General features: G+C 37.4%; 1 protein-coding gene across 4 annotated transcripts in view; it reads left to right on the plus strand.

Annotated features, from left to right (window-relative positions):
- The window catches only part of SIK2 (salt inducible kinase 2), a 129,987-nt gene that overhangs the window by 64,684 nt on the left and 51,248 nt on the right, over window positions 1-14,055 (plus strand). The gene's annotated exons all lie outside the window — the stretch shown is intronic.

Consider the following 14,055-nt stretch of genomic DNA (forward strand, 5'->3'; position numbering starts at 1 on the left):
ATAAAAGTTCATTCCGTGTTTTCTCTAAGATGTCTGTATTAGCACTGAGTTGTCTTTAACTTCATCTTCAGTTTTGTGAGGTAGTATTGTGACAGCTGTCACGTCAGCCTGCCTTTTTAAAAAAATTTATCAAAATTGGTGAAGATGGAAGATAAAAAGCAATGGTATATTATATGTTATCATTTCATCATATGCTTTATTATTTCAAGAAAAGTAAAAACACAACTGAAACACAAAGATTTGTGCCACATATGGAGAAGGTGCTGTGACTGATTGAATGTAACAGAAGTTTGCAAAGTTTCATACTAGAGATTTCTTACTGGACAATGCCCCATGGTCTGGTAGACCAGTTGAAGTTGATAGTGATCAAATAGAGACATTAATTCAGAATGTTTATACCATATGGGAGGTAGCTGATAGACTCAAAATATCCAAAGCAAGCACTGAAAATTATTTGCACCAACTTGGTTATGTTAATGGCTTTGATATTTGGATTCTACATAAATTAAGCAAAAAAAAAAAAAACAAAACCCTTCTTTACCCTATTTCTGACCCTATTTCCACATGAAATTCTCTACTTAAATGTAATGAAAATGTTCCATTTTTAAAACAAACTGTGATGGGAGATGAAAAGTGTATACTGTACAATAATGTAGAAAGGAAGGGCTCATAGGGCAACTGAAATGAGCCACCACCAACCACACCAAAGGCTGTCTTTATCCAAAGAATGTGAGGTTGTATATATGGTGAGATTAGAAGGGAGTCTTCTATTATAAGCTCCTTGCAGAAAACCAGACTATTAAATTCCAGCAAGTACCCCTCCTGGTTAGACCAACTGAAAGCAGCACTCAACGAAAAGCATCTGGAATTAGTCAACAGAAAATTTCCTAATCTTCCACCAGGATAACACAAGACGGCATGTATCTTTGAGGACCAGGCAAAAACTGTTATAGCTTGGCTAGGAAGTTCTGATTCTTCCTCCGCATTTACCAGACATCACACCTTCGGATTTCCACTTATTTCAGTCCTTACAAAATTCTCTAAATGGAAAAAATTTCAATTTTCTGGAAGACTATAAAAGGCACCTGGGACAGTTCTTTGCCCAAAAAGATAAAAAGTTTTAGGAAGATGGAATTATGAAGTTGCCTGAAAAGATGGCAGAAGGTAATGGAACAAAGTGGTGAATACATTGTTCAATAAAGCTCTTGGCAAAAATGAAAAATGTGTCTTTTATTTTTACTTAAAAACTGAAGGAACTTTTTGGCCAACCCAGTGTATCCGGCTTCCATGAGAAACCAACCAAGCAAGAAATGAGTGGAGTGAAATACTTAAAATGTTGAGAGAAACACTTTTCTCCAGTTGTATTGTCTCTAATCTAACCAAACAAATCAAGGTTAAATTAAATCTGACCCTTCTTCCACAGTCCACTGAACCCAGTTTCTAAAATACTGGACGTGGGAGAATGTTTGAAACTGGGAAGAAGGGAGTAGATGCGGTACGTCAGTGCTAAGTCGCTTCAGTTGTATCCGACTCTTTGCGACCCCAAGGACTGTAGCCTGCCAGGCTCCTCTTTCCATGGGATTCTCCAGGCAAGAACACTGGAGTGGGTTGCCATTTCCTCCTCCAAGGGATCTTCCTGACCCAGGGGTCAAACCTGTGTCTCTTACAGCTCCTGGAACTTCATAGAATTTGGTGATGTATCAGGGTGCTGTGAGGCAGGTGTACATCCGGAGTGGGATGAAGTGATCAGGGTAAGGCCACAGTGGGTGTGAGATTCGAATCAAGATTTAAAAATGGCAGAGGACCACTGAGCCTGTAGTTCTGTTTTGCCTGGACTTTGTTTTTCCAAGTGCTCCAGGTTAGCCAGCCACCATTATGGGTCAGAACCTTGGAGAGTTCCAAACTGAGCAGAGCAGAGATATGACTACAACTATTGCATTGGCATGTAGTAGACGGGATAAAGACTCATATAACAACCAATGCTGAAGCAACGCTCTTGTTTGCTTTCTGTTTGTATCTCCAAGATTTAAAGGTCTGGTGCCTCTGCTTCTCCACAACGTTATGGAGATCTTGGTGGAGCTAGAGATTTCAGTCCATCTTGTGGAACAAGCATAAAGCCATCATTGTAGCAATGGGATTTTCATTAAATGCTGATGTTATGAAAAGGACATGGGCTTTCAGATACCTGTATATTCTCTTTAAGGACTGTCCCAGGGAATCATATTGCTTCTCTGTGTTATTTACTGATCTACTGTGAAGTTAATCAAAATCCTCTGTGGGGTTGGGAGGATAGTTTTACCTAAAAGTTGCTTTCTGATAGGCATTTATGTTTGAAACTGAAAAATAAAAAAGATACTCTGTGTATTAGAGGTGATTTATCAAAGCTGAAGTAATTCAATCTATTGGCAGCAACAACAGAATTTTGCGGTATAAATTGAAGGCTGACTAGACTCCTAATTTCAGTAATCTGGTTTGTTTATTGTTTCTTTTTATGGCACTAACATAATCCAAACATTTCTATTTCCATTGTTGTTCTCTTTTTTCTCAGTTTTAGGGCATGTTCATGATTTTCACATCAGATTAATAAATTTCTAATGCTTCAATTAAAGCTTCGCTTAACTTTAACAATCTTTTTTTCTAAATCTACATTTATGATGCCATATGTAGCTAAAAATAGGAACTTGAATGTAAATTTCTGGAAACACCCAACTAGTAACTCCTGGCGACAATAATAGTTAAGAGCAGAAAATCTTATGAAACTAGGAGTTATTGCAGAGAATAACTATATGACATATTTATGCTCTGTTACAGTTCTAAGATGTGTTCATGGTTTTTTTTTGTACTACCTGAGAGAACAGGAGAGTTAGAGCTAATTCCTAAATAGCTAACTGATTTGCAATACCAAAAATAAGTACAGTCTCTAAAATGTGTGTTATTGAAAGTGAGTCTCCAGGATTGCATGAGCATTCTAATCAGATTTTGGGGAGTAGAAAAAAGAAAAATTTAGTTATGGGTAACAATAATAAGTATTAGGGAGAAAGAGACAAGATTATACCAGAGATTTGTGTCTCCTTCAAGAGGCATCTTTTAAAATGCTTACTAATGGCTGTTGTTGGTTATCTTCATTAAAGAGTATTATTTTGTTATATGATGCAGTAGACCCAACTTGTGGTAGTGAACTGAGTTTGGACTGAGACCTAAATGTGTGGTTCACATCAAACACATCAAGAGGCTCACTATTTGTACTGTGTAAAATATGGATAACTAATGGGAACATACTATATAGGCCAGGGAACTCTACCTAATGCATTGTGGTGACCCAAATGGAAGGAAATCCAAAAGGGAGGGAATATATGTATGTGTATGGCTTATTCATTTTGTTGTACAATAGAAATTAATACAACATTGTAAAGCAACTATACCGAATACAAATTAATTTAAAAAAAAACACACATTAAGAGGCTAGTAGCTAGAAAGTTTTCAGATGGACTGTGTAGTTGGGGGAATTGTGTCCTGAGTGTAAATTTGCAGATGTGACCTTACAAGTAAAAATTACAGACTGTGACAGGATGAAGGAGAGCCAGGTGTCACAGACTGACTATGAAGGAAATACTGGAGCCATTAACAGGAATGAGGAGTTTACAAAGAAAACCAGTTAAGAAGGAGCTCCATTCAGAATGTGTTGAATATGAGGATTGGTACGATATCCAGTATATTACTAGATAGTTGGAAATTTTATTTAACAAATATTTATCAAGCCCTAGAGATTTTGAAGAGGAACTAAAAAGCCTCTTGATGAAAGTGAAAGTGGAGAGTGAAAAAGTTGGCTTAAAGCTCAACATTCAGAAAACAAAGATCATGGCATCCGGTCCCATCACTTCATGGGAAATAGATGGGGAAACAGTGTCAGACTTTATTTTTCTGGGCTCCAAAATCACTGCAGATGATGACTGCAGCCATGAAATTAAAAGACACTTACTCCTTGGAAGAAAAGTTATGACCAACCTAGATAGCATATTCAAAAGCAGAGACATTACTTTGCCAACAAAGGTCCGTCTAGTCAAGGCTGTGATTTTTCCTGTGGTCGTGTATGGATGTGAGAGTTGGACTGTGAAGAAGGCTGAGTGCCGAAGAATTGATGCTTTTGAAGTGTGGTGTTGGAGAAGACTTTGAGAGTCCCTTGGACTGCAAGGAGATCCAACCAGTCCATTCTGAAGGAGATCAGCCCTGGGATTTCTTTGGAAGGAATGATGCTAAAGCTGCAACTCCAGTACTTTGGCCACCTCATGTGAAGAGTTGACTCATTGGAAAAGACTCTGATGCTGGGAGGGATTGGGGGCAGGAGGAGAAGGGGACGACAGAAGATGAGATGGCTGGATGGCATCACTGACTCGATGGACGTGAATCTGAGTGGACTCCGAGAGTTGGTGATGGACAGGGAGGCCTGGCCTGCTGCCATGGGGTTGCAAAGAGTCGGACACGACTGAGCGACTGAACTGAATTGAGAGATTTTTTGAAACATTTGATGAGACTGAAAGTAGTACAGGTTTCTTTCCTACTCCTGTAAGCTCAATAATGTGGTCCCAAGATGGATTACACAGCTGTAATAATTGCTTCTTTTTTTTTATCCACCCCTGTGTTACATCTTAGGATAATCACAATTGATGGTTTCCAAACTCAAAGAATGCTTTTAGTGTTGTTAAAAAAAATAATAATTCTCCCTGTGAATATACTAGGAAATATTGAATTGTGTGATTTGAATGGTTAAATTACATGTTTGTGCTAATTGTATCTCAGTAAAGCTGTTACAAAAATTATTCCTCACTGCACACATTTCTGAGTAGATGTTAAATTCTCTAGGGAAGGACCATAGTTCTGTATCAATGGTAGAATGTGTGACACACAAATAAATTATTGAACATATTGTATTTGAGAGAAAGAGAGAACAGATACCACTTAAATTTTAGAATGATGTTTCAAGCTAGTTTTTAGAATAGAGAAAATGTATCAGTAGATACTCTTAATCTCGTCAACAAACCCTGAGCACCTGTCCTGCCCAACTGGAGGCGTCAGGAAATTCTTCCTTAAGGAGGTACTACTGTGATATGTCTTGAAGGATGCACAGAAATTAGTACAGTGAGTGTTGTAGACAAATTCAGAGGCAGCAGCCTATGCAATGGCAGGCAGATGTGGGGAACTGCACTCAATTTGGAATTACTAAAGTGAGGGGTGTGTGTCAGAGAGGGAGAGAAATTCTTCCCTGTTAATACATAAAGATTCACCACAGGTTTTAACAGCTTCATGGTATTTCCAGTATGATTATATGCCATAAATTATTTAATCATTCCTATATTAATGGGTATTTAAATTGTTGCTTGATTTTGGCATATTTCAAATAATATTGCACTGAACATACTTGTGCATATATCCTTGCAAACTTGTGAATGCAATTCTGTGTCGAAGGTTAGGCCTTGGTTTCAACAGCTTTGATAGATTTGAGCATTCACCTCAGGGCTGAGTTATGACCAATCATACTTCATTATATTGTAGAATTTTTGAGTCTGCTGTATTGATTAAGTCAAAGATCTTTTCAGTTTCAGGTCAGTTAGCGCCTTTTTTCAGCCATGGTGAAACTTTGGCCTTTACTCTAAGTACAGCCATCTATATGGGAAACCATGGGTGGATTTTGGGCAGAGGACTGACATGATATATAAAAATATTTCTAAAGATCACTCTGGCTATTGTGTCAAGAACAGAAGATAGAGAAGCAAGGACAGAAGTAGGAAAACTAGTTAAGAAGCTACTGTAGTGGTTCAGGTGGGAGATAATGGTGACTTGGACTAAAGGAGAAATGATAAAGAAAAATGATAGGATTCCAGACATTTGTTGAAGTTAGAGTTGACCTGATTTTCTAACAGATTGTTTGTCAGGTGTCTCTATATTAACTCTCAGATGAAAGTTCTAGCCCTTCTTAAGAGGACTGGGAAAGGTCCATGCTTAGTAGAAATGATCAAGAATTCTATTTGGGGCATGTTAAGTATGAAATGCTTATTAGTTATCCATGTGGGTTGGTGAGTAGGCAGTTAAGAGGTGAGGCTGGTGATTAGCATGGTCAATATTTTATTAATGAATGATTTATTAAATCATGAATAGGTAAATTAGGAAGGAAGTGGATAAAGTTTAAAAGAGAACCAGAATTACAGTTAACTGCTTTATTACGACTCACATACATGGTCCTTTTCTCTCTGCTTGCAAGTAGGTCTTATTTTGAATGGAATTGAATTAAACTGGTAATAGATTGGAGAGGTAAAAGGGGGGAGAATACATTTGTATATGTATATTTCTCTCTGAATCTACCTGTATGTAAGATATGATGGTCCTCAGAAAAAGTTACTATTAATAATTTTACATATTCTGTCTTTGTGAAATTGCTTTATCAAAATGATTATAAAGAAAACTTCTTTTAATTTTGACTTGGATGTTAAGTTAAAAATGTTTTCCCACAGGAATCCCTAAGAGCTGAGTTGGAAAGCTTCTTAGCACTTAAGATATTAATCACTTTGTGGTATACTGGCTCTGGTCATTTAGCCAGCCATAATGACTTCATGGTCATTAGACCTCACCTTTGCTTTGCCTTTTGAATGCATCATTTCTTTACTCCCCTACCATCCTCTCTGATCTTGGCTATCCTTTTCTTACGGACTATAGACTACATTTCCTAACTCTACTCCCCGTTCTCTGTTTCCAAGGTATCTTTACTGCCTTTTATCTGTATGTTACAGGGATACGCAGATTTGATGAAGCCTCATTCTTTTCATGGCCTGAGCTGCAACTTAATTATAGTAGTTCAAAAGCCTGCCAGTCCAGTGTTTGTCATTTACCCTCGTGATGAAATTTTCTTTAGGCAACTCACATGCTGGCACTGATTGCTTAATCCTGTAGATTTCAAAGGATCAAATCCAAGGTCATTGACAGATCTCACTGTTTTTTTCCAATTTGTTTGGTTAATAGACATCCTTATTTATACAAAAGCTTAATGGTTCACAAATATTTGAGTAGTACATAAGCTATCCTATTTGAACTGTTGGTAATACTAGCACATGATGGACTTCAAAAATAGAGCAAGCTCAGAATTTCTCCAAGGCTTTAGCTTCAGCTCCTCTTAGGGTTACACAGCTCTAAAAGTCCATAGTATTATGAGACATGTTAAACGCCAATAGGATATTCTTTGACTGTTCCTAGAATGTATAGTAAACCTTAGAGTAGCAAATTTTAAATTCAGAATTATTAAGGGAATCTACTTTTTAAATTGCTAACATTCTTGTAATAATTGGCTAATTGATTAGATTTAGCATGCCTTAACAAATTCCTAGAAAGTAAAATGGGCTTGCTGCTAAGTCGTGTCAGTCGTGTCCGACTCTGTGCGACCCCATAGATGTCAGCCCACCAGGCTCCCCTGTCCCTGGGATTCTCCAGGCAAGAGTACTGGAGTGGGTTGTCATTTCCTTCTCCAGTGCATGAAAATGAAAAGTGAAAGTGAAGTCCCTCAGTCGTGTCCGACTCTTAGCGACCCCATGGACCGCAGCCTACCAGGCTTCTCTGTCCATGGGATTTTTCAGGCGAGAGTACTGGAGTGGGGTTCCATTGCCTTCTCTGAAAATGGGCTTACTATTAATTTTTTTCCTTTGTTCAAAGAGGAAGGAACAAGAGGATCTAAAAGATTGATTAGAAAGATAGGTCAGAGACTGTTGAGAAACTGCTAACTAAACAACAATAAGGTAGTTAGAAAACTCTTGCTCTGAAATGCATGAACACCACCTATGAGAGAATACAAGGACTTTTAGTGTTTTTCAAGTCATGGAACCATGTTCTAACTTTAGTGGATATGGAGCTTTGAGAAGAGTGCAGACTCTTCTAAACTCTGTAGTTCTGACCATTATTAGCTTAAACTCTGACTGTAATAAAATTTTTTGGATTAGTGAGAATGGTACCAAATTGTATCTTAGAGTGCTTAAACTTTTGTATGTCAGCAGTACGTGATAATAGTATGTTTGGTCTTCCTAATAGTCATGATTAGAAACCCATGCTGATCTCTTTTATGGTTAGCCACACCTATAACACAAGGCTAGCAACTTAAACCACCTGGAGACATCATTAAATGTTAGAGTTGAATCTGCACACCCAACTCTATGAAGTCATGTCCCTTGTGGAATATTAATCATTCAAAGGCCACAGGAGAGAACTTTGCTCAAGACTATTCCTGTTCCTCTGTTATTCAGGATCTTCACCACTACATTCTTAAAACCAGTAGGTTTCATAAGCATTTACAGCTTCTTGTCTTTTGTTAAAAAAAAAAAAACATTTATTAATTAGCTACATGATTAGAGGCCTTAATTGTTTTTGTCACTCTGAGTACTCTTGTTTTGGCACACTGCGTGCGTGCTAAGTTGCTTCAGTCATGTCTGACTCTTTACAGCCCTGTGGACTGTAGCCCACCAGGCTTCTCTGTCCATGGGATTCTCCAGGCAAGAATACTGGAGTGGGTTGCCATGCACTCCTCCAGGGGATCTTCCCAACCCAGGAATCAAAGTACTACCAGCTTTATGAAATGTCAGATATTGTTATCTGAAACTATCAGAAGTAGGGATCCAAGCTTTCCAGACTGTATTAGACCCCTGAATACAGCCCAAACCTTAACCATTTACCTTTTATCTTTCCTGTGAGCGTCTTGGATTTGATCTGTTTTCTCGAATCATCTCCACTTAGGATTCTGTCCTTTCCACATCCCTGATATATCTAACTTCTCTCCAGCCCTAAAATAGCAGTCCTCAGGATTTTTATACCATCAGTTACAAGGAAAAAGATTTTATAAAAATAAACCAAGAGGGTTACTTACAGCTGATTCACATTGTTGTACAGTAAAAACCAACATAACATTGTAAAGCAATTGTCCTCCAATTAAAAATTTAAAAAAAAATCAAGAGAGAACTGTACACTTAAAACTGGTTAAGACAATACTTTTTGTTGCGTGTGTTTTACCACAAAAAAGTTTTTTAAATAAATAAACCAGGGGGAAATTTGAAGTCACATTTTTACACAAAGTTGATATCTACTGAAGTATTAATATTGAATTAAAAAGCAGCCTTAGAGGCAGTCAAAAGATACAAACTCTCAGTTATGAAGTAAATAAGTACTAGGGGTACAATGTACAACATGATAAATATAATTAACACTGCTGTATGTTATATATGAAAGTTGTTAAGAGTGAATCCTGAGTTCACATCACAAGGAAAAAACTATTTTTTGTTTCTGTTATTTTGTATCTATATGAGATGATGGAAGTTCATTTTGATAATTGTTTCATGATATTTGTAAGTCAGATCATTATGCTATATACCTTAAACTTATACAATAATGAATATCAATTCTATCTTAATAAAACTGGAAACAAAATAAAAAGCAGCCCTAGAAATTATATTGTGTATTAAGTATGTTTAGAAACTGAGACCTAGAAAGATTAAGTGATTTGCATAAGAGCTGAGAGTAGAGTCCAGTGTTTTCAGCATTAGTGCATGTCCATTTCGGTGCTATTTTCTTTAATTACTTCCTTGACTTAGGAATAGCCCTAAGTAACCCCTCTGTCTGTTTTATCTTCCTTTGGAATTGAATCGTAATTGGTTCTTCAGAACCACGTCTAATCAGTTGTCCCCCTTACCCAGCGCTGAATCTGGAAGGAGGAGGCAGTGGGCAAGGCTGGGGGCTGATAATGGGCAGACTGGCTTGGAAAACATGATCACGTGACATGCTTCTGCCAGGAAACCAGACTAGTCTGTTTTGCATCATCTTATATAACAGAGCCAATAACTAAGACAGTCTACGTGAGCAGTTGTTCTTCAGAAGGAATCAAATTGGTTTTGATATCTAAAAAAATCATTCAGATGTGTAAAAATAATACGGGTGTACATATAATAGGAAACAAAATGTTACATAAATTCTGTGGCAAAAGTATTCAAAAGATTTCCTTGTATAATTATAGTTCATTTTATAGCTGAGCAAATTCTCTTTTCTAATACTGGACACTTTATCAGTCATATTTTTGCTATAATAATATTACATAACTTCACAACTCAGTGATTTACATCAACAATTGTGTTTTGTCTGTGGGTCAGCTGGGGTCACTTTATTTCAGGCTGTAGGTTGGGTTCAGTCTGCTTCAGTGTCTCTCATTCTGAGGCTCTTCTCGTGACACTTGGTAGAAACATATGGGATCAAGTCAGACCACACACTTTTCCCATGACCAAGCACAAAGGCCATAGGGCGAGGATGTATAGCATCTATTCTACTGGGAAGCACGCGGCAGAGAGGATAGATACATATAATCTTTTTACAGGGGTGAAGGAAAGATACGGGAACAAAAATCTGCCACAGAAATAGTTCAACTTTGTAATGTCAGTTTGTTACTGAATTAACTGTCCTCTTTGATTTCTGAATAGTTGAGCAAGTACCTCAGTTCAGTTCAGTTCAGTTGCTCAGTCGTGTCCCACTCTTTGCAACTCCATGAATTGCAGCACGCCAGGCCTCCCTGTCCATCACCAACTCCCGGAGTCCACTCAGACTCACGTCCATCGAGTCAGTGATGCCATCCAGCCATCTCATCCTCTGTCATCCCCTTCTCCTCCTGCCCCTAATCCCTCCCAGCATCAGAGTCTTTTCCAATGAGTCAACCCTTCGCATGAGGTGGCCAAAGTATTGGAGTTTCAGCTTTAGCATCATTCCTTCCAAAGAAATCCCAGGGCTGATCTCCTTTAGAATGGACTGGTTGGATCTCCTTGCAGTCCAAGGGACTCTCAAGAGTCTTCTCCAACACCACAAAAAAGCATCAATTCTTTGGCAGTCAGCTTTCTTCACAGTCCAACTCTCACATCCATACATGACCACAGGAAAAACCATAGCCTTGACTAGACGAACCTTTGTTGGCAAAGTAACGTCTCTGCTTTTGAATGTGCTATCTAGGTTGGTCATAACTTTTCTTCCAAGGAGTAAGTGTCTTAATTTCATGGCTGCAGTCATCATCTGCAGTGATTTTGGAGCCCAAAAAAATAAAGTCTGAAACTGTTTCCACTGTTTCCCCATCTATTTCCCAAGAAGTGATGGGACCAGATGCCATGATCTTCATTTTCTGAATGTTGAGCTTTAAGCCAACTTTTTCACTCTCCACTTTCACTTTCATCAAGTACCTAGGGTCTCATTTTTTCCAGATAGTTCTTTCCTTTCACTGTTCTCCTTTCTCCTCTTTGACAAGTGACTTCACAATGTCATTATTACTTACCTGTGGAAGACCCCAGGAAACATACATCATAGTCAAGCCACTGGATGATAAATTAAGGGGCTTGACTTTTCCTGAACTTGTCTGCCCAAGAAACTTTATTTGCTCTGTAACTAACTTTATTGAGAGAGATTCCTTGAAAAATTGTTCTTTTCCAGCACAGTTTAAACTACAGTCTTGAGTTCTCTGTGTACATTTCTGAATGAACCCATCCAGCCTGGCTTCATTGTTTTCCACTCACAATTCACCTGAAGAAGTCAGTGAAAAAATAAATAAATATATTTGCTGTTTGATTTATGAGTGAATGACAACAATATCTTAGATCTCAAGTATGTGCTAACCTTGTGTCCTTAGAGTATGTATATACAGAAACCAAAATATTAAAATTAACATGTTTTTTCCCTTCTTCATCTGCATCTTATTCTGTTTGTTTGGCTTTTAAATCCTAATTCCTAAAAATTGCATGGTTTGGTAAACCACAGCCTGTTCTTTAGCCTGTATTTCTTTCCTTCTTAAGAAATAATTGCATATCAAACTAGTTATCTGGATGTATTTATCTATGTAAAGAATGTGTTAGAAGTGTGACCAGATTGCATTTATAAATATTATTATAACACTACCATAAATTGGGTAAATAGCATACAACATCAGTAGTTCAGTTAAAGAGTGACTCATTTATCAGTCCAGTCATATTCATTACTCTGAAATAATTCACAACAGACCTTGAGGTCCTGTAAAGATGATAAAAATAGGTGAGATGAAAATACCTATTTAAGGAATTGTCTGGAATGTTTAATGCCATTGAGATGACATCATCATCTGGTAGTATTAAATATGAGTCTGGGCACTTTCTTAGGCTCTTCAGTTGACATTAAAAAAAAATGCCATCTTAAAAGCAGTTCTGGTACAGTTAATGAAATGTTACTGCATATATCAAAATCAGTAAGAAAACCAGATATTGCTCTAAAATTGTATTGAGAGTCTTTATAATGTTTTATACAATATCTCATCTTAACATCTGTAAGCCAGTATTATTACCTCATGACATCTATTATCTTGAAGAGCTAGTTTTTATTATTTAACCTTCTTTTCTCATGTGTATTGTAAATTTGTTTGCATTATTAGGGACTGAGTTTTATTTCTTTCTGGCTCTTGCATCAGGCATCAGGATCGTTCCCATAGGGGTGCTTAAATTTTTTATTTGAATTTTTACTTGATGGAACTGTATTGCTTATTAACATAGAGTTCAAAGTTTCAGATTATCTTTAAGTGCTTCTGAATTGTGAGTTAGGTCAGGTCTCTCACCTACTTAAAACTGTTTAAAAATTTCCCAATATTTTAAATATAGACACCCTCTTCAGGCTTGTAAATTCTTGCTGAGTTTGACCTTGTTTTTTTGTTTGTTTATTTTTTCTTTTTTGTTGTGTTTTGTTCTTAATTTTATATTAGAATATAGCTGATTGACAATGTTGTGATAGTTTCAGGTGGACAGCAAAGGGAATATATACATGTATCCATTCTGCCCCAAACTCCCCTCCCATCCAGGCTGCCACATAACATTGAGCAGAGTTCCTGTGCCTTACAGTAGGATCTTGTTGTTTATTGACCTTGCCTTTTCAGTTTCCTCCTATGCCTTCTCCTTTTCTTTGGTCTTATGACTTAGCCTTGGATTGGTTTCTTCTGTTCTTGAATGCTTTTCTCCCGAGTTGAAATAGTACCTTCTCGTAAAGGCCTCTCCTGATCACTCTGTATAAAATAGCCTCTCCCAGATACTTTCCAGAGGGTCACCTTATTTCTCTGGCATTTATTATACTTCATGATTATAATTTTTATCTCCTTATTTATTGTTGTTTACTTCACCCAAATAAAAGTTTCATGAGGTCAAAGTGCTGACGTAGTGGCTGACACAAAGAGGTCACTAAGGTGTTTGTTGAGTGAATGAATAAACAGATGACTGTTTACTTTAAACTCACAATAAAGTGTGACTTTCTTCCTTAATTTGATTCTATGAGAGAGAAAGCATTGTGCTTCAAGACTGATCTGAAAAGAATCAGTACGATTGAGGGCCCATGTCATCATATGCTACTATGCTCATTATTCTTGGGCTTCCCTGCTGGCTCAGACAGTAAAGAATCTGCCTGTAATGCAGAAGACCCAGGTTCTATCTCTGGGTTGTGAAGATCCCCTGGAGAAGGGAATGGTTACCCACTCCAGTATTCTTGCCTTGGAAATCCCATGGACAGAGGAGCCTGGCTGGTTATAGCCCATGGGGTCGCAAAGAATTGGACACAGTTGAACAACTAATACTTTGACTTTTCATTGTTCTTTGCGATTGAATTTTTTCTGACTCATAATTGAGATGTGTCTGTGTGCTTTTTTAAGATCTGTATACATATATGGAAACTGGACCCCAAATCATGTTCTTTGTATATATTTATTTTTACAAGTCTTCTTTCTTGATTTTTCTATTAAATATTTCAAAACTGGAAATACAATTTTTTTCTAAAGCTTATTTTGTGTCATAACTACTAGACTCATATCAGACACAGCAGAGAGTATGATGTTTTCATACAACAGGATAAAAATTGCTGTGTATAGATGGAAATCAATAGACTAGAATAGATATGGAAATAGAATACTCTTAAAAAGGTTCTATGCTATAAAGTTCGGAGAAGGCAATGGCACCCCACTCCAGTACTCTTGCCTGGAAAATCCCATGGACGGAGGAG

This window comes from Bos indicus, chromosome 15 (genome assembly GCF_029378745.1).
Source record: "Bos indicus isolate NIAB-ARS_2022 breed Sahiwal x Tharparkar chromosome 15, NIAB-ARS_B.indTharparkar_mat_pri_1.0, whole genome shotgun sequence".
NCBI classification, from domain to species: domain Eukaryota; kingdom Metazoa; phylum Chordata; class Mammalia; order Artiodactyla; family Bovidae; genus Bos; species Bos indicus.